A 20,876-nucleotide genomic window follows, 5' to 3' on the forward strand; every position below is an offset into this window, starting at 1 on the left:
AGATATTTCATGCCTACTCCTTCCTCACTATCCACTAGGTCAGTAACCCTGTCAGAGAAGGAAATTTGGTTGGTTTAGCATGATTTGCTTGTGATAAACCCATACTGGCTATTCCATATAAACCTATTATCCTCCAGGTGCTTACAAGCTGATTGTTTATTAATTTGTTCCAGTATATTTCCAGGTATTGAAGTAAGGCTAAGTGGCCTATAATTCCCTAGGTCCTCTTTGTTCGTCTTTTTAAAGATAGGTTCTATGTTTGTTCTTTTCCAGGCCCCTGGGACCTCATCTGTCCTCTGAGTTCTCAAAGATAATCACTAAGGATTCCAAAACAGCTTTTGCTAGTTCCTTAAGTACTCTTGGGTGAATTTCATAGGCCCTGCAGACTTGAATAACTAAATATTCTTTAGCCTATTTCCCTATTTTGGCTTGCATTTCTTCCCCCTTGTTGATAATATTGTGTTAAGCATCTGATCACAATTAACCTTTTTAGTGAAGACTGAAACAAAATAGGCATTCAACTCAGCCTTCTTGATGTTGTCCATTATTAGCTCTCCTCTTCTGCTTAAAGGACCTACCCTTTCCTTCATTTCCTATTCTCCTAATGTATTTATAGAATTTCTTCCTACTGTCTTCTGTTTCCCTTACTAGATCTAAGTCATTTTCTGCCTTAACCTTTCTAATTTTGTCCCTGCATGTTTGTGCTAAGCTTTTGTACTCATCCTTATGAATCTGTCCATGTGTCCAATTTCTGTAGGAATCATTTTGAATTTCAGGTAATTAAAGAGATCCTGATGGAACCATATTGGCCTATTACTGTTCTTCATAACTTTTCTTCACATCACGATAGTTCACTGTTGTGCCTTTAATGTTGTCTATTTGAGAGACTGCCTGCACTCCTGAACTCCCTTTTCCCTTAGAGTTTAATCCCATAGGACCTTCCCTAAAAGCAGCAAAGAATCCTGTGGCACCTTATAGACTAACAGACGTTTTGGAGCATGAGCTTTCGTGGGTGAATACCCACTTCGTCGGATGCATGGACATCTTGTGTTTTCCAACAGATGTCTGGGCAGTTAAGTGTTATTACCAGGTCTTGTATTCTGGATAATTCTGTTATATGTTCTAGAAATGCCTCGTGCATCCCCCTCCTCCTGATTTGGAGATCTATAGTAGACGTCACACCTTTTCTCCCCCTTTTATTGTCACCCAGAGACCGATTTGCCCATCTCCCTTCTTCTGGACCTCAGAACAAGTGTATATATTCCTAACATATAATGCAAGACCTCTTCCCTTTTTTCGCTGCTGGTTCTTCCTGAACAAACCCCTCCAGTGTTACAGTCAGGAGATTTATTCCAGCAAGTCTGTGATGTCAGTTAAGTCATAATTTAGTTTAGGTACTAATCCTTCCATTTCTTCCTGTTTGTTTCCCATACTCCTTGCATTTGTGTATCGACACCTAAGATGTTGAACAGATTTCCCCACCCACCCTCCAAAATCCTTCTTGTTGCTTCTATGACGCTGTTGTAATTTTCTATTTCCCTGTCTTCTCCAACATTTAACCCTCTGTTAAGGTCATCCTTTTTTATACCTACCTGTGAGCTTGTGTCTTTGCCCCCTTTGAACCTAGTTGAAAGCCCTCTTCACTAGTCTTGTCTCTTTCTTGGTCAGGTGGACCCCATCTCTTCCCAGCAGTTCTGCTTCCTGGAACAGCATCCCATAGTTGAGGAAGTCAGAGCCCTCCCTTTGACACTATCTGCACAGCCATGCATTTATCTCCAGGATGCTCATGTCCCTTCCTATGCCTTTCCCTCCACTAAGAACTTGGATGAGAACACAACCTGCATCCTGACTCCTTTACCCTCACTCTCAGGCCTGGTCCACACTACACAGTTAAATCGATTTAAACAGCATTAAATCGATTTAACGCTGTACCCGTCCACACTACAATGCACTTTAAATCGATTTTAAGGGCTGTTCAAATCGATTTCTGTACTCCTCCCCAACGAGAGGAGTAACGCTAAAATCGATATTACTATATCGATTTAGGGTTAGTGTGGACACAAATCGACATTATTGGCCTCATTCTTTTACAGTAGCTACCCACAGTGCACCGCTCCAGAAATCGACGCTAGCCTAGGACCATGGACGCACACCGCCGAATTAATGTGCCCTAGTGTGGATGCATAAAATGGACTTTATAATATCGGTATTATAAAACCGGTTATAGTTAATTCGAAATTATGCTGTAGTGTAGACGTACCCTCAGAGCCCTGTAGTCATTGCCAATCTGGTCAGGGTCAGACCTGGCAATATCGTTAGTGCTCATGTAGATGAGCAGCATGGGGTAGGGGTCAGAGGAATGGATCAGCATGGGCAACCTTTCTGTAATATCTCAGATGTGGGCTGCAGCAGCTAGCACACCACATCATGTCTGGTCAGCAGATGGGTGCCTCCTTTCTCCTCAGAAGGGAGTCCTCGACCACCACCAGCCTACATGTCCTCCTCCTAGGTGTGGTGGCCATGACTCTCCATGAGGGACTATAAGGTTACACCTGAGAAATCTTCATTTTACTGATGTACATTTAACATCCAAAACACTGACCCCAGGGCCATTATTGCAGCAAATTCATGACCTTTGATTTCCTTGACACTTTCAGACCTCTTCATGCCCTAAATTCACCTTTCCTGAAGCAAAATAAATCCCATGCACCAACCCTCAGTGTTGATACCTACAAAGTATATTATGGAGGTGCCAGTCCGTAGTTAAGGTTGAGTTCCAATTTGAACTCCCAAGTTTCCAGTCTGTCAGCTCAGAGTTCATGAATGGAGAGCCATTTGGGGTAGGACTTCTCCTGGATAATATAATATCACATCTTCCAACGGTGTTGTATTGGATTTAACTTCCTTTTAAGGAAGGTAAATATTGAGGCCTAAGCATTTCCTTTAAAGAGAACCTTTTTGAAAACTGCATTAATGGACCTTTTTGAAGATAATCCAGCTTAGGAAGAAGGTAGGCTTTTTCGAAAAACAGGTTTCCAGGTCTTTAGAACTTCCTTCCAGTACATGTTTTAAAAATTAAGTCCCTCTTCTACCCAACCTTCTTCAAGTTTAGCTGGACAGTCAGCAGGGTCAAATGGTCAGTTTACTGACAACTATGATAGAGTTTATCCTTTTTACATGGTCCTCATTTAATTTAAATGGAATGTCGAGAGAATTCAAAACAAAAGCATTATGGGGTGCATTAATTTTCCCCTTTTGTATGTGCTTTGTTTGGAGGGAGTCTGGGGAGTCTCTTCATGTGTATATAAATGCAAAGTATTAGAAAAATTAGTGCAGGGAACATATTTTGTGCTAGCTACCATATTGGCTGAAGCACCAGAGACTGAGCTGGAGACCTCACAAACTAAAAACATGTGTCTGTACCTTGAGCTAAAGAACCAGTTTCACAAGCTGAAGCAGACCCATATCTTCTGTGGGTCAGGCACAGAGGGATGAAGCACAATACACATTCCCCAGTAGATTATGTCTCCATCAGAAGGGCATGAAGATACTCACCTAATCAACCTTATGCATGTCTCTACCACTTTTACCATCAGGAAGAATGATGGAGCTATCAAAGAACTGGATGACACTTTTATCATGAAAGGTTGCTGAAACTTGCCTGGCTCCAGGTTTCATGACAAACCCAGAACCTGGGCTGGTTTCTGAACCTTCAGAAACCCTGGGCAGATTTACAGCCTTGAGAACATGCCATTGGAATCTGTAACTTGTAATTACTTCAGACTGAAACTGGTCAGAGTTTGGGAGTTTGCTGTGAACACCTGCAGTTAGAAACAAGGGGAGATTGGCCAGACGATTGCAAACAGAAAGTGCCAGATGCTATGGGGAATTCAGTTAGAGCTGAGGTTGCTTAGCTCCTCACAGGTTCAAAAGATCAGAGATCAGAGTTTCTTAGAACTCTGCAGGTGCTCAGCCTCCTCTCTAGGCCAGTGCTGCTTTAAACAGCCTTCACAACCCTCCCCAAGTAGAACTACTTCTCCCACCCCAGGGAGGTGCTATGGAAGAGAGGATGGGAGCTCCATTGTAATTGGTGGGAAGGGAAAGAGAAAGCGCTCTAGTGTGGTTGAATTGATGAACAAAGGGGAAAGCATCAGGAGGATGGGGAAGGGGCAAGTTATTCTTTTTATTTCCCCACCCTCATTTTCCTCTGGGGCCTAGTGACTTCATAATTCTGTTCATTTTTCCCTTTCTTCCCAGCTGATGGGGTGTGACTCAGCAGGTGCCCTTTCATGACCCATCCGAGGATCACATCTCACAAACTGAGACACACCTCTCTAGAATCCATGCAACAATATATACACAGGAACCAATCTAACGGCTCCTCCATGGTAATCTCTTTATTAAAAACTGGAAAGACTTATGCAACACAATCAAAGCTCTGGTGTTGGAAGAGCTGACAGAAAATGTCCTGCTCACCTAATGCCCCTTTTAAAAGCATCTGTAGTAGGTGTAAATGGACTAGATTTTTCTTTTCATTCCTTTTTTTCCCCCCATCATTTCTCTGTTCCTTCTTCATAAGAACTTCAGTGCTACATTAAAGAGATTACAGGTGCATTTCATCTCTACTTTTTTCCCCATTTTACTTCTTCCCAGCAAGCCTCAGTGGAAAAAAAAAGAAAAAAAAAAGGCTATTGATTTATAGCTTGCTTTCCTGCTAGGAGAGATTGACCTACTGCTATGTGTCTTCAGACAATGTTCCTTTTGAGCCACTGAAGGTTGGAAGCAGGGCTGTGTTAAAAGGTGTTCCTCCCCTGGAGCTAGCCGCACCCCAAAGAAATTGTGATCTCATGCAGTGTTGTTTTATATCTTCACATCAATTCATTTTTTTGTGGACTCGGGAAGGGAAAACACATTTTCTTTTATTAAATAGCCTTTTGATTTCTCACGCTGGATCTCTCATTCACCCACTTTTCTCTCCCCCTTTTCTTCCCAATATGTTTTCACATAGGCCTCTGGCTGTTCTTCTTTTCCCCCTTCTCCTCTAAAATGCTAAGCTTGGATCACATCCAGCATTTCTTTCAGTGGGTTAAATAATTTGTGCTGCTCCTCCAGGTTTAATACAAGAGTCTCTCCCTTGTAGCTTATGGTTCTTGCATCTGTAGGACCGGAGACACAAGATAAGCAGCATTCTTCAAGATGGATATTGGTACATGTACTGGGAATGGCCTTTTTCAGAGCAAATACTTACAGATACATTTATCCCAGGAACCACCTTATTATTTCATTTTAAAACATTAAACATTTAAAACGTTAAACATTTAAACATTTAAAACATTAAAATATTAAAATATAAGATCTCTCTTTAGACTGCTTAGAAAAAGGGACTTTTCTAGTTCTTGCTATTGGCTATCAACAGTAAATTGCTCCAACTTCAAACCCACTTGATACTGACAACAGGATGGCCATCATTTTCTAAAAGGTGAACTAAACTACAGTAAACACTTTTGGGCTAGATCCTCTGATTGTATAAACTGGTCTAACACCATTAACTACAAAGCTTTGATCTTGGGTCTATATCTACATCCATACTCTGTTAATGATTTGGGATGCTGAACTTCAAAAGAGAATGGGCCATTTCCTCAACTGGTGTAAAATCTTCCTTCTCCAGCCCCTTCAAGCAACAGTTTATGACTGCTGAGTCCAAAAGCAGTGCTAGGAGGGTAGCCCCTGGTTCTCTTTAAGTGTACTGGTGTGCATCAATGTTACAAGAGAGCTAGAGGTTCTGAGCTCAATCGCTGGCAGTCGAAAAACTTTCCCAGTTCACATATGTACAGGCAGAGATTTGGGATATAATCCAAATACTAGAGCAGGCCTGCACAACTCGTAAATGGGCCACATTATTCCAAAGAAAACAGCTGAGGGCTGAAACGTCCCAGCCCCGCAGAAACACCCTGCCCCAGGGCCACCCAGCCCTGCGGAAACAAACCCTCCTTCCCCAGCGCCACCCCACCAAAACAGCTGTGGGCTAAAAAGGAAGTTTGGGGGTGGGGAGGTGATACTTTATTTTAAATCAGCTGGGGGCTCCCAGCTGAAGAGGTGGCTGGGAGCCCTCAGGGTCAAATTAAAGGGCCCGGGGCTCTGGCGGCTGGGGGAACCCGGCAGGGCCTGCTCTAGGTTTTTTGCTACCCCAAGCAAAAGAAAATTTGGCTGCCCGCCGTCCCAACCCTGGGCTCCCCCCTGTACCCCGCTGCTGCCCCAGTCCTGGGCTCTCCCCCCACCGACCCACATCCCCTGCCGCCCCAGTGCTGGACTTCCCCTTTTCCTCCCCACCAGTGCCATCCCCCCACCCCACTGCTGCCCCAGCCCTGGGCTCCCCCCCACCAGTGCCCCCACACACACACCTCCTGCCGCCCCAGCCCTGAGTCACTGGTAATGCTCCCAGGGTGGGTCATTCAGCAGGAATTTTGGATGTGCACAAATCACAGACAGGATTGGTTCCCATATGGTTACAGAGCTGCGGTAAAGTGGAACCATTTTCAGCCTGTGTGATTGGAGGATATCTGGATGCATATTATAAGACTATCCTCCATAAATGAGGAAAAGTTGAGGTGCCTTTATTATTCTTTTGTTCCACTCTTTGTTTCTGTGGGGAATTTGCCAATGCGATATCACTGTCTTCCTTTTAAACAAACAAAAAGGCAATGGCTGTTGAAAATAGCAATTCCAGTCCTAATAAGCATTTCTTGCTCAATTTTATCCCACTTTTTCTACAGCACGTTACAGTGGATCAGTATATTTGATGTGGGAGAAATGAAGTAACAGCTGCCCAAACTGAACTTGAGCACTCCTGAATTTTGAGGTGTTCAAATCTGGAAGGCAGGTGCTTGGCGGGGGGGGGGGGGCTGTGGGCTCCACTGGTCTGAGTGGCATAGTAAGGGGGCTGGGGGTTGGAGAAGGGTTAGGGGGTTCCGGAGGGCAGTCAAGGGACAGGGAGCAGGAGGGGTTGGATGGGGTGGTGGTTCAGGGGGGCAGTCAGGGGACAGGCAGCAGTTGGATAGGCATGGGAGTCCCAGGGGTTTATCAGGGGACAGGTAGGGGATGGGGTCCTGGGGGAAAGTTGGGGGGGTCTCAGGAGGGGGCAGTTGGGGACAAGAAGAAGGGAGGCTTAGATAGGGGCTGGGGTCCCATGGGGCAGTTAGGGGCAGGGGTCTCGGGAGGGGGCAATCGGGGGACAAGGAGCAGCGGCATTTAGATAGGGGGTGGGGTCCTGGGAGGCAGTTAGGGGCAGGAGTCCCGGGAGAGGGGTATCAGGGGACAAGGACCAGCAGTGTTAGATAGGAGGTGGGGGCCCTGGGGGGCAGTTGGGGCAGGGGTCCGGGGAGGGGGCAATCAGCGGCTGCGGGCCGAGATTCAAAGGGCTCTGGGCTGAAAATCGCCTGGATGAAAATCGCCTGGATGGGAGTACCCCCTACAGCTTCCTGCTCAGGGTGGTCTCTCCCCTCAGCTTACTGCAGTTTCCTCCTTTTTAAGGGCCTTCTCCCTCCCATACATGATTGGCAGGGTGGGGCTAGCCCTGCATACAGGGCCTCTCTTGCACCTTCCTCTTCAGTGTGGGGTCTATATACCGTGTCACAAACTGGCTCAACAAATGTACCTCTAAAGGTTTCCAGCCATCTTCATTCAAAAGCAGAACCTCTACTGGTGGTCTGTCCAGGTGACAAGTATCCTTAACACAAACACCCCCATGGCTGGAACTAACTGCATCTTCCCAGTGGCCTTAGCAAATAGATCCAGAATAAAATCAGCAATAAAACTGAACTCTTAGACGAAGAGCTGGTGTGATGGTATTTCCCCTGCCCTTCATGGTCAGGGTTCTAGCGCGTTGGTAAAGCAGCAAGGAGAGGACTGTGTTGGTGCAAACTGAGCTGCACTTGTTCAACAGATGATTAAAAGACTTGAGACTCGCAGACAGGCAGCCTCTTTAAGTGAGATTGAGACAGAGATACCATGAGGCAGGAAAAATATCTGCTAGGTTTCTGTTTGCTGGTGCCTACTGAAAACTCACTCATTTAAACCACTAAGTGGGGTGAAGGAATAGTAGGAGGCACAGAAAGCTGCTTAGCATGGGGTGCGGGGTCCCCAGCTGCAACCTGGGCTGCCTCTAACACTATTGTGCTAGTGTTAAGCTTACATATCTCTGACAGGCACTGCACTTACACAGCCATCGACAGGCAGGGACACACCCAACTGAGCTACATGAATGACCTCCCAGCCACTCATGAACCACCAGTGGAGAGGCTCCAGCCAATTCCCCCAGCTTCCCAGCTGTGCACCCCAGAACTGTACTGTCTTGCACTAGTCAGAAGTCTGGCCAGTGTAAATTCATTACTTAGTTCACCACTTCTTCATAAGAAGGTGGACATACACCGGCCTTTATAATCTGAGCTAAGATTTCCCACTGGTAAAACATTATATATAGATATAGATATAGATATATATAGATATACACACACACACACTATAAAGTTAGAATTTAGACTGCGTTTCTATTTTATTTCATTATATATATATATAAAATATAAAACAGATTTATAAATACAGAAAGCTAGATTGTAAGTGATTATAAATACCAGGCATAGTGCTCAAAGTTGGTTATCTAAGAAATAAAATAGAAACGCAGTCTAAATTCTAATTTTAACAGACTAAGCAAGATTTGAATCAAGCACTGTCTTACCCTAACAGATGGTACAAGCAGGTTACAGTTCCTCAATACACAAACTCAGGACCACCTAGAGGATTCAGGGGGCCTAGGGCAAAGCCGAGGAGCTGCGGCGCTTGTACTCACCCAGCGAAGGTCCAGGTCTTCGGTGGCATTTTGGCGGTGGGGGGGCCCTTCAGTCACTTCACATCTTCGGCACCACTAAAGGCCCCCCGCCGCTGAAGTGCCGCTGAAGACCCGGAGCACTGAAGGGCTGCCAAAGACCCGGACCGCCACCAGGCCAGGGCTCGTGGGGCCCCTGTGGGGTCTGGGGCCTGGGGCAAGTTGCTCCACTTGCCCCCGCCTCTGGGCAGCCCTGCACAAACGACACCCTTCCAGTCTGGGATCACTCTTCCCCAGTTCAAAGTCTTGTTCTTCCAGGTGTTGAGATGAGGGGCGGAAGAGAAAAGAGGCCAAGTGATGATATCACTGTCCCTCTTTTATACCTTCTTCCAGCTGCTTGAAAAATCCTTGTTGTGACATGGGAGTCAGATAGTCCCCTTTGGTCAAGCAGTCTCTCCATTGTTTATGTACCTCTTCTAAGGAGCCTCTGGGATAGTGGATTGTTTTCTTGATGGGCCATTAACACTTTCTGGATACTTACTTTGAGGTACAGAGTGTCACACATGGTGCAAAAGGAAATTTGAAGGATAAAGGAAATAAAGAAAAATGCAGTTTGAATTTTTCAGAGAAAGTCCCAACCAATGAAAGCACCAGAAAAGGGTATATGTGGGGACTAGTTAAGGGGAAGAGACCTAAAATGTATAGTGTGATCCATCTCCTGAAATTCCAAACTGAAATTCCATTTAAAAAAAATCACCTTGGCTATCAAGAAGCTGGTCTCAATAAAATGGACACACAAGCAGATTAGTACAATGCCAGGAATGGCGACAATAGACAAGAATGATGATGTCATCAAAAGACAGACCACTGCTTTGGCACAAAGTGCATCTCAGCTGGGATTTGGAAAAGGGGAAGTGATCACAGCAAGCAGATCACGGCCACTGCAGTAAGAATCTAAAGAATAAAGTAACTTTTATACAACACAGATAATTATAGCAGTGAATTTCTTTTTCTTGTACTTCCAGAGAATACTAAAGAGAATGGGCCCTACATATATCCTGCAGTAAATGGATCCCTGATGCTTTGGCTCTAGAAGTATAATCCTGCCTGATCTAATTCTCTGGATATTACAGAATAGTCTGGAGACTATGGGTGCTGGAACTAGAGGTGCTGGGCGTGCTGCTGCACCCCCTAGCTTGAAGTATTTTCCATTGTTTACAGTTTGGTTCAATGGCTCTCAGCACCCCATATTTTCAAATTGTTCCATCACCATGCTTGAGAATGCCCCCCCCCAACAAGAATAACTCTAGATTGCTCCATTAAATAGGCATAATCAGCACAGAATTTTGCCACTGATAAGAAGGAAGCAGGATATTGTTTAGAAGGGACAGAAAACCCCTGGATTTGCCCTGCTTTAACTAGGATCAGATTTGGATCCAAAATAGTTATACAAAACTTTTGAACTGGGTTGCATGGCTAGATTTAAGCATTCGATCTGTAGGCATGTGCCTAGGACCCCAGCTGCTAGAGAGGTGTGATAGTGCTAAAACCGAGGCTTTCTTTTAAATGAAAAAATTGTTTCTGTCCTTTATGGTCACAAAGAAAAGCTTGAGAATGTGACCCATGTTTAACTGCTGCGGGGCTGTCTTCAGACTTCCAGCATCCTTCACTAGAGCCAGGGAGGAAGCTGTCAGGCCTCCACATGCTTCAGTACAGGCCAGACCCCTTCTCTGGATTCAGGGAGCCTGTCTCTTCTGTGATTCTGGGAGCTATCCCCTACTGCTGTTCAGGGGATGAAAGTAGCCTAGGCTCCCATCGCTGCCTGAGGAGAGGGCACTAGCACTGGTCCACCCGCTCTACTGGAGTGATGGCCATGGAGGCCCACATGGGACAGTGCCTATGACCCCAGATTGCCTTAATCCAGACCTTTGTGGGTGAGTAGAATGACTTTAGGCAGCATTGCTAAAGTGATTTATTAATGTAATCTGCCTTTTCTGTTTTGGAAACAAAATATTGAATATACTGCAGTCTAAAAATTAAATATCTGGGGTGGGGGATGTCCTATAAAAACACCGGTGAATGCATTTAAAAGCACTACAGAAGAGCTGATTACCAGTTTGAGATAAGATCCATTCAAAAGTGAGGTGTAAAATTGTTGCCTTTCTCTGACGTCTTCAGTTTCCTGAAGTAACCTGGTTCTTAGATTAGAGTAACCAAGCTGGAGCTTTTTAGCACTCTCCCCTCCCCTCCCCCAAACACACCCCAAAATGTATTTTAGCACTAGCTGGTTACAAAATCAGCAGTTCTTGGAACTTCAGAGTGATTTGTGAATCTTTTCCTCTTTTGAGGTTTGTGTGTATTTTAGTGCCAAATGTATTGCTGAATGGTTAACATGTCTGTTGTCTTTTAAAGACTGAGCGTTTATTTGTTTGGGGCCTTTTTTGCAGAGTCAAGGACGGGAGGAGTGAAAGTGTGTGTTAGGTGAACTGAGTGAGAAATCAGGATATAGTCTGGTCTAGGGTTGCCAGGTGTCTGGTTTTTTACTGGAAAGTCCAGTCAAAAGGGGACCTGGCAGTGTCTGGTCAGATGTACCGACTGGACACCAAAAATCTGAAACCACAGGGGATGGGAGGAAGGCACCAGGGCATCAACCCGCATTATCCCCTGTTCAGCTGGTGTTGTCTCCTACCTGCATCTTGTGTGCAGGCAGCAGGCTCCTCATCAGGCTACAGTTCCCATCCCAGTCCTGGAGCAGAAGAAGTGACGAGGAATGAGGAGGGGGGGAAACAGCAAGCAATGGAGGGAGAGGAGCAAGAAAGGGGAGTGAGGCCTTGGGGGAAAGAGGCAGAGAAGGGGCAGGGCCTTGGGGGAAGGTGTGGAACAGAGGGCAGGACCTCAGGGGGAAGAGGCAGGGCAGGGGGTCCAGTTTTCAGAAATTAGAAATTTGGCAATGCTAGTCTGGTCTCCTTGCTGTCCTCCTCCTTTAGATCTGTCTGTAGTGCTCCTCATGCTTTTCACACTTTTTGTGATCCACTGTGGATTATTAACTTCTTGTTCTGACTGAGAAAACATGCATTTTAGCACTCTGCAAAATTCAGCCTTTTGTATACACAGGGGCCTCAGGAAGAATTTTTTTTTTGCAGGGGATGCGGAGTGAGTGATTCATACCCTTAATTGCACCTTCAATTTGTGGGTTATTTTGCAATTAAGATCCCAAGAGAAATTCACATGAAACTGCTAAGTTATGTACAGTGTTTGGATTCAAACAGAATTTTGACTGGCTTCTGACTGAAAACATCTTTCTGTTCCGTTTGGCTTGAAAGGCAGTCCAGGCTGCCCAAAGTACAGTTCCTTACTGAAATAATTATATGTAGAATTTTTATAACACCTTCCATCTGAGGTTTTCAAAGTGCCTCATTGACAAACAAGCCTGACCACACCCCTGAAAATTAGGGACCTGCTGTTGAGCACACTTCACAGATGTAGAAACGAAGGAATAGAAAGATACTAACACTTGCTTTCGATTTCCCCTTCCCCCCTGCAAAATTTAGCTATAAGAGACTCCATCATGATAGCAAGCACAGAACAGCATTGGGTTTAGAGCAGGAGGAAAGAAGTTGAGGGAGGGATAAGAACCATAAAACGTAAAAGGAAAACTGAAGTATGGCACTGAAGTGATGTTAAAAACCTAGGCCTAGATCCTGCTTCCCTTCCACTGATTTAGATAAGTGCAGAATTGTGAAACTTTGAGTTTATTTACACTTTAGTGCTTCCATCAGGTGTATTTTATTTTGCACTTGCTGTATTTCATTCATCCTAATGTAATCCTTTTGGAGAGAGGTTAATACATTTTGCCTTTTGGATGAATAGACTAGTTACAAGAAGTATTTTAAATAATTTATTCAAATATTTGATAAAGGAATAAACCTGTTAAATGCCTAGACTTGGCATGCATCAAAAAAAGGCAAAATCAAATAACAAGTGGACTTACTAAGTGGGAACTGAGAATTATTTCTCTAGGAGAACGTTTTCTGTACACCTAAGCAAGTGTTTTCTTTGTAAAACAAGAGATCTCACTGAAATGTCCATATGTAATTCCCCATTTCTGCTTTTGCAGCAAAGAATCCTGTGGCACCTTATAGACTAACAGACGTTTTGGAGCATGAGCTTTTGTGGGTGAATACCCACTTCGTCAGTTGCATCACCCACGAAAGCTCATGCTCCAAAATGTCCGTTAGTCTATAAGGTGCCACAGGATTCTTTGCTGCTTTCACAGATCCAGACTAACACGGCTATCCCTCTGATACATTTCTGCTTTTGTGACCTATTGCTCAAGATACATTATAGGAGTCTTACTCATGTGGACATATTTCTTCCCTGCAGCTGCATGGTCTGAAAGCAGGCAGTAGGACCTGACAGCAGTGGACAGGAGCTCTTATTCTGAGGACCAGCCAGGGCAAAGGTGGCTGGATTCACTGCAAGACAGTCTGACCCAATCGCTCTACTCCAAGGCCACAGATACTCCCTTCTGCCTGTCTACAGTGCCCCCAATAGCCTCATCAAAACCCTGGAAATTACCAGATGCCCAGACTACATCTCCTTGGTAACTGGCTGGATCACTGGTGGTTAATTTCAAAAAGAACATAATTACACAGGTAATGAGCTTACTATGCAATTTTCAGGGGTTGTCGGTTCCTAAAACTCTTGTCCAGGGTCTTCTCACCTATCTCTGGCCTCCCTGACATCCATATTGCCTTCTCCACACCAGTCCATACAAAGCAGTTCTGCTAAGGACCACATTACTTGCCTGTGGATCTGATCTGATCTTGTGACATGCAGTACTCCCCTCTGAATTCCTCTCTTGGCTTACCTCTGTATTTCATTTCAGTTTGTTCAAGCTTCCTGTCTTCCTCCTCAACACCCCTTCTCCCCCATACATACTCTCTCATCTGATTTTTGTCTCTTACCATGTCATCCCCAGCCCCCTACTCCATCAGTGATGTCACCCTCAGTACCCCATATGACTGTTTTTCACAACCACCTCTTCACTTTATTCCATGCTGCCCCCTCAGCATGGACCAGCTTTCCTGAGCTGCAGTACAAAGCCACTGCCTTCTTCTCATTCAAATCCTTCTCGAAGTCCCTCTCTTTCTGCAGTGCTTACAAGAGACTAAAGGCCAGATTTTCAGGGGCGGTGAATACCTTTTACTCTCATTTACTTCAGCTGGAATCCTGGGGGCTCAGCCCCTCTGAAGGATTTCTAGGTCCACTGAATTTGATGGGAATCCATTCACTGGTTTTATGGCTACTGGACTAAGTCTAAGTTACTTCAAATACTTACTAATTGTATTAATCTGTAGACCATCATCCTATGTGTGTGTGGCAGAACAGTTACATAATTTGATTACTGTTCCCTGTGTGCAACTACCAATTGGCAGGGTTCAGCAAAAAAAAACTTCTCCAAAGATTAGGTTATTACAGATTTATTTACTACTTCTTGCACCTTCCTTTAAGAGCAGATTTTTTTTCAGAGAACTATCCACAATGACTCCAAGATCTCTTTCTTGAGTACTAACAGCTAATTTAGACCCCATTATTTTGTATTTACAGCAGGGATCAGGATTAGACTTTCCAATGTACTTTACTTTGCATGGATCAACATTGAATTTCATCTGTCATTTTGTTGCCCAGTTTGTATGAGTCCTTTGTAACTCTTTGCAGTCTGCTTTGGATTTAACTATATTGAGTAATTTTGTATCATCTTCAGATTTTGCTACCTCATTGTTTTACCTATTTTTTCCAGATAATTTATTAATGTCTTGGGCAGCACTGGTCCCAGTATAGGTCCCGGGGGACACCATTATTTATCTCTCTTCATACTGAAAACTGACCATTTTTTCCTACTCTCTATTTCCTATCTTATAACCAGTTACTGATCCATGAGAGGACCTTCCCTCTGTTCTGATGACTCCTTACTTTGCTTAAGAGCCTTTGTTAGGGACCTTGTCAAAGGCTTTCTGTAAGTCCAAGTACACTATCTCCACTGGACCATCTTTGTCCACATGTTTGTTGATCCCCACAAAGAATTCTAACAGACTGGCCAGGCACAATTTCCCTTTATAAAAGCCATGTTGGCTCTTCCCCAACAAATTGTTTTGTATGTTTTCAACCCAGCTAATGTTGCAAACAGGCCCACTGATAGGGTTGACAGGTGTCCGGGTTTTGACTAGAACATGCAGTCAAAAAGGGAGCCCAGCGGCTCCGGTCAGCATTGCTGACTGGGCCATTTAAAGCCCAGTTGGCAGGGCTGGCAGGCTCTCTACCTGGCTCCACGTAGCTCCTGGAAGGGGCTGGCATGTCCCACACTCTGGCTCCTAGGTGAAGGGATGGTTGGGGGGCTCCAGACACTGCCCTCACCCCGAGCGCCAGCTCTGCAGCTCGCATTGGCCAGGAACCACAGCCAATGGGAGCTGCGGAGGCAGTGCCTGCAGATGGAGGCAGTACACAGAGCTGCCTGGCCGCGCCCCTGACTAGGAGCCACTGGGACTTGTCACTGCTTCCGGGAGACGCCCAAGGTAAGTGCTGCCTGGAGCCTGAACCCCCTCCCATGCCCAAATTCCTGCCCCAGCCCTGAGCCCACTCCCAAACTCCCTCTCACAGCCCAAACCCCAACCCCCAGCCTTGAGCCGCCTCCCACACCCAAACTTCCTCCCAGAGTCAGCACCCCAACCCCCTGCCCCAGCCCTGATCCCCCTCCTGCACTCCAAACCCCTCAGCCCCAGTCCAGAGCTCCCTCCTGTACCCCAAACCCCTTATCCTAGCCCCACCCCAGCCAGAGCCCTCACCCCACACACACACACTCCAACCCCAGACCAGAGCCACCTCCCACACCCTGAACCCCTCATTTCTGGTCCCACCCCAGAGCCCACAGCCCCAGCCCAGAGCCTGTACCTCTTCCCACATCCCAACCCCCTGCCTCAGCCCTGAGACGCCTCCTGCACCCAAACTCCCTCCCGGAGCCCACACCCACTCCTGCACTCTGAACCCCTTATCCCCAGCCCAGAGCCCCCTGCTGCACCCCAAACCTCTCATCCCCCACCCAAGAGCTGGCACTCCCAGCCAGATCCCTCAGCCCCCCAACCCCCTGCCCCAGCCTGGAGCCCCCTTCTGCACCCTGAACTCCTCATTTCTGGCCACATCCCAAAGCTCACACTCACAGCCCAGAGCCCGTACCCCTTCCCACACTCCCACCCCCTGCCTCAGGCCAGAGCCCCCTCCCACGCTCCGAAACCCTGGGTCCCACCCCCCAGCCTGGAGCCTCCTCCTGCACCTCAAACCCCTCATCCCTGGCCCCACCCCAGAGCTTGCACCCCCAGCCAGAGCCCACACTCCCGCCCCCCCACTACCCAACCCCTTGCCCCAGCCCAGTGAAAATTAGTGAGTGAGAGTGGAGGAGAGCGAGCGACAGAGGTAGGGGGGATGGCGTGAGTAGGGACGGGGAATCAGGGAAGGGAAGGGGCAGGAGGCAAGGCAAGTATGTTCACTTTTGTGCAGTTAGAAAGTTGGCAACCTTACCCACTGAGATAGAACACAGTAATCTGTCTGAGACCTATCACTCCTTGCTGTAATTCAGATTAGAATTAGCAGAATTAATGCTACAAACAACAGTTTGCTTGCTTCCTTGTGTCTTGCCTGCCTGACCATTTAAAATGGGAAGAAAGGATTGTAAGTTTGAGAGACAGGTTTGTGTTTTTCCACCAGATTATGCACAATCAATTTTGGGTGGCAAGGGGAAAGAATTGCCTTGTGCACCCAAATTCTAGCATGTACAGAGGCCTTTTGTGACCTTGCCAAATCTTTGTTGTAGCAAACCATTACTATGCATAGAGGGCAATGGCATTATACTGTGTCAAATCTGAGTGGTGAAATATGCTTAGTAGAGGAAGGAGAAGCTCATTCTATCATGTGATCTGAAATGGCAAAGTGTGTTTGGTTGCCATTGTGCCTAATGCCTGATTTGCAAGTAGTAATGCTTAATAAACTGTAAAAGCTCACCTGAAATGTCAGGCATTATATGGTTGGACAGCCCTTTTCCCTGGGAATGGGCACTGTTTGAAAGGTTTTCTAGCAGGGATGTGTGTTTGCAAACTATGCTTATATTTTCACCCACTTTGCAAGCGAGGGGTGCGTTGGCCTAAAAGAAACAAGTAGCTGAGTCTAAGTTTAATTTCCTGTATTTGAGACTCTTGTCTCAACTCTTGAAGTAGTTATTGTCTCATTTGTTACAAATGAAGCCAACTTCATTGGCTAGCATTCCATAGAGTGCATTTTTGAAAAACTTGACTATATCCACAGTTTAGAGGTTGATGGGAAGGCCGAATTCAGTGTAATTATAATGATGGTTTTTATTTATGAAGTTGCTACCATGGAAGCTAGGGACAGATAATAATTCTTGATCTAGTTCACTGAAAGCAGCATGCTGTTCAGTTTCTCATTATTCTAAATAAATGTGTGGCTTGTGAGAGGTGCTGGGAGACTTTGTATCCTACTGTTATTAAACATTGCATGTTGTGAGAATAAATATACAAAAAAGATTGTGAGATGCCCACATTCTACAGTGGTGTGGATCATATAAGTTTCAGAGATAGATAAGTGCCTAAGCTAGAAGTCTGTACGTGTAGAGGGAACACAGAAAGGTATAATATCAAATTGCTGCAAGGCATTTTAGCGTGCAGTAATGGAAATCACCTGGCAGCACTTCAAAAAAAAGTGTCCCCTAGTTGTGGTGTTGCACTTTGATGGCCATCTACAGAATACTTTTGAAAATAATTTTTCCTTTAAACAAGTTACAATAAAATACATTTTAATTAAAAAATGTGACAAGATCAGATTGGATCCCAATTAAACCAGGATATATTTGTACAAAAGCCTCTCATTAAAACTAAGTCCTCTAATCACCAAGGGATTAAAAAAATGGAAAGACAAGAAAACCCAACCATTGTAAACCACTCCCTATTCAAGTACTGTATTCCTTGTATCATTTTGGCTACCCTTAAAAAAGCAAGTCACCACCACCCAAAAGTAATCAGTCACAATGGAGCCATATAGATTTAGCCAGCTAATCTCCATCAAAAGCTTCTCTATCTTATAAAGATACTTTTGCACAAGAACTTTCTTATCTTGGAGTGTGTTTCTTTTAAAAACTAGGGGAAGCAAGTTTTATGTTAATATCATCCAGCGCTGACTGTGACTGCAGGGGAACTAATCAAATTTTAGGAAGGAGCTGTAGCAAACAAACTGTTTTCCCCAGTGACAGGAAAAATAAAGGCTAGAGTGCAAGGCTGAGATTTTCAAAATGGGTGCCTGAGGTTCATCTCCTAAATCCATATTTAGGTCCTGACTCAGCCTGGTACTTAAGGATGTGACTAGTACCAAAGACTTCAGTGGGACTGACTATTCTGTGCTTAAAGCTAGAAGTGCTTAAGAACCTGGCTGAATCATGGCCTTAGGTACCAAAATAAGAGGCCTGGTCTTCTTGGGTGCTAAGCACACAGCAGCTACCCTTGGCTTAATTTGAGAGGTACTGGATGCTCAGAACATATGAAAGCCAACCTGTTTATTTAGGTGCCTGAATATGGACTAAGGACTCCTATTTTTTTTAACATTTTTGAGAGCATAGTTATTGTGCAAATACTTCTGCTGTGTTTCCCCAGTAGTGCGTCCTGCACCCTTCCTTATAGTATTAAGGCACAGAAACCTCAGGAGTTCACTTTTAGTAGAGGGGTTTTGAATCTGGTTTCCTTTAATTCCAGATTGGAACCGGTGGTTTAAAAATGGGAACTATTGACCTGTCATGAGATGCTAAAAAAAGGCTCTAGGCTAACTGAAGTTCACACTTCAGAAACCTTGCCAATTTAAATGAACAAATGATAGGTGGCATCAGTGGCAACACAGAGTTAAAGGATGAAAATAAGGGAAATGGGGAAAACAGCAGTATATTGGGAGTAAAGTTGAAACCACCATGTGAGAGGAAGATTTTAAGCTATCCCATTCTCAGATTACTCTCTCCTGATCTGTGAAAAAAGGCTCAGAGAAATAGTGATCCTCCTTCAGCAATGTAAAGATGAAGTGCATACAGAAGCCCCTGGGAGAAAGGAAATAGAGTAGTTAAATAGTGACCCAACTACATAATAAATATTTAAATCATGCGGCCCATCCATATGTTTTGATAATGCATCTTGATGGGTTGCTACCCATGCAGCCGAAACTTCTTAAGCATTTGATGGCACCTTATTTTATATATATAGTATAAAAAACATGTATTTTGCTTTCCACCTCTGCTAGATTTTCCTATGCAAAAGTAATATTACAAACCCTGAGCTTTCAAAAATCATGAGCCAGGCTCCAAAAAATCATGAAATTGACTTAAAAATCATGATTTTTTTATTTATTTTTTTTATACCACACACATCAATATGGTTCTTTCAATTTGCCTTCTGGTGCTGAGGCTTTAAGAACTTCAAATATCACAAAATTACAACTGCTGGCAACACTGAAGAGGTATTCAATATGTAAAGGAAGCACAATGTGTGTGTTATCAACAGCAGGGATCAAACCCAGAATCTCTGGATCTGAAAGCATGAATAGCTTATGCGTGAGCTAAAAGACCCATCTCTCTTAGCCAAGGCTGATTCTGCAGGCTTATTGACCTCTCTGTGTGACCCAGTCAGCAGAGAGGGAAAGAGCATCACACTGAATAAGCATGAGTTACCAATGTACATCATTCATTTTAAAAAGTCTTTTGTTTTTATTGTTCCATTTTATAAGGAATCTACTAAGAACTTTCCTAACTGGTCAATAAGCTACTCAAACAAAAGTCTATTGGGAGGGTGGGGGGTGAAGTGGGTATTTGTCATTCAAACATGTCCTTTTGATTATTTGCAGGTTTTTTTTGTTCCTTTCTGTTTGTTTGTTTGTTTGTTTGTTTCCAAATTAAAAAGTTTTCAGTGCTTGTGAAAGGTACCAGATTGCTGATGCTGGAAACTGAAGCCCAAAATTCACAGGGCAGGTACAGCAGGGAAAGCTTTTCCACAGCAAATCACCAGCGTGCCTCAACCTTCATTGCAGGAATCACATTTAGAAGTGAGTCGCCGCATATATTTAATCCCTGACATTTCTGCTGAGACTTAAATCAGGCACTGAATGCCCCAACTATGCAGGTGTACGAGAGGCAGGAGGTGTGGGGAAGTGGGGGTGCTTTTAGCACAATGATAAGTTTTCTCCTTTGTGAAATCCTCTGTGAAATCCTCTGGGCACTGCCTGGCTTCCTGTATCATTCGTGACATGTGCCATATGTTGTGTTTGTCAAGCCAGAGAACAGTGCTTTATGGGCTATTTTTCAACAAACTAAAGATCTTTTTTAAAGGCAGTTAAAACTTGTTTCTGTGCTGAATGCCCCGTACAGTAGGAATGTCCAGCAGGTACATCTGGGCTTAACCCTGTTTTCTTTAACTTTGTAATTCAACTTCAAAAGTATTCATGAGTGCCTGTAAATTGATGTTGCATGGAAAAGGTGATTTTTTTTTCTGGTTAGGCAGAAATATTGTACAATTCTCAGTGGACACAGACGTATTTGTGGAGAAGACTGGTGCTAGAAACACAAGGGGGTAAACACTTTGTCCTATTGCTTAAGCACTGTAAACATATGAAGAGAAGAAATCAAATGATGAAGGACCTGGCTAGATCCTAGACTGTCCAGTTTCCTTGTGGTCTGGGGACACTTAACCTGGTAGAGTTCTTACCTTATGTTTAAAATGGATAAAAGTACTTCAGGGTGAGAATGTATTCCATGTAGGTGGGGAAAAGCTGTCATGGAAGAGATCACAGGAAGGAGACAGGAAACCCAGGAGGTGCCATTTAGATGTTAACAAATGGAGTTGGTTTCTAAAAGTTGCTAGAATGAAGAGTGATCCTTTAACCCACCCTCACACCCACCCCAGGATAACTCACTCTTCTGTAAAGGCATCAAATGTGCTTCAAAAGAGAAGAAACTAAA

At 44.6% G+C, this 20,876-nt stretch overlaps 1 protein-coding gene across 6 annotated transcripts in view; it reads left to right on the forward strand.

Annotated features, from left to right (window-relative positions):
• The window catches only part of ZHX2 (zinc fingers and homeoboxes 2), a 115,977-nt gene that overhangs the window by 71,915 nt on the left and 23,186 nt on the right, over positions 1 to 20,876 (forward strand). For 2 of the 6 annotated variants that reach the window (XM_050940793.1, XM_050940794.1), the window contains exon 2: positions 13,205 to 13,476. The exons of the other annotated variants lie outside the window; for them this stretch is intronic. The gene's annotated coding sequence lies outside the window, so the exon portion shown is untranslated. The remainder of the gene's footprint in view (positions 1 to 13,204; positions 13,477 to 20,876) is intronic. 6 annotated transcript variants of the gene reach the window in all.

The sequence above is a fragment of the Gopherus flavomarginatus genome, chromosome 2 (assembly GCF_025201925.1).
Source record: "Gopherus flavomarginatus isolate rGopFla2 chromosome 2, rGopFla2.mat.asm, whole genome shotgun sequence".
In the NCBI taxonomy this organism is placed as follows: domain Eukaryota; kingdom Metazoa; phylum Chordata; order Testudines; family Testudinidae; genus Gopherus; species Gopherus flavomarginatus.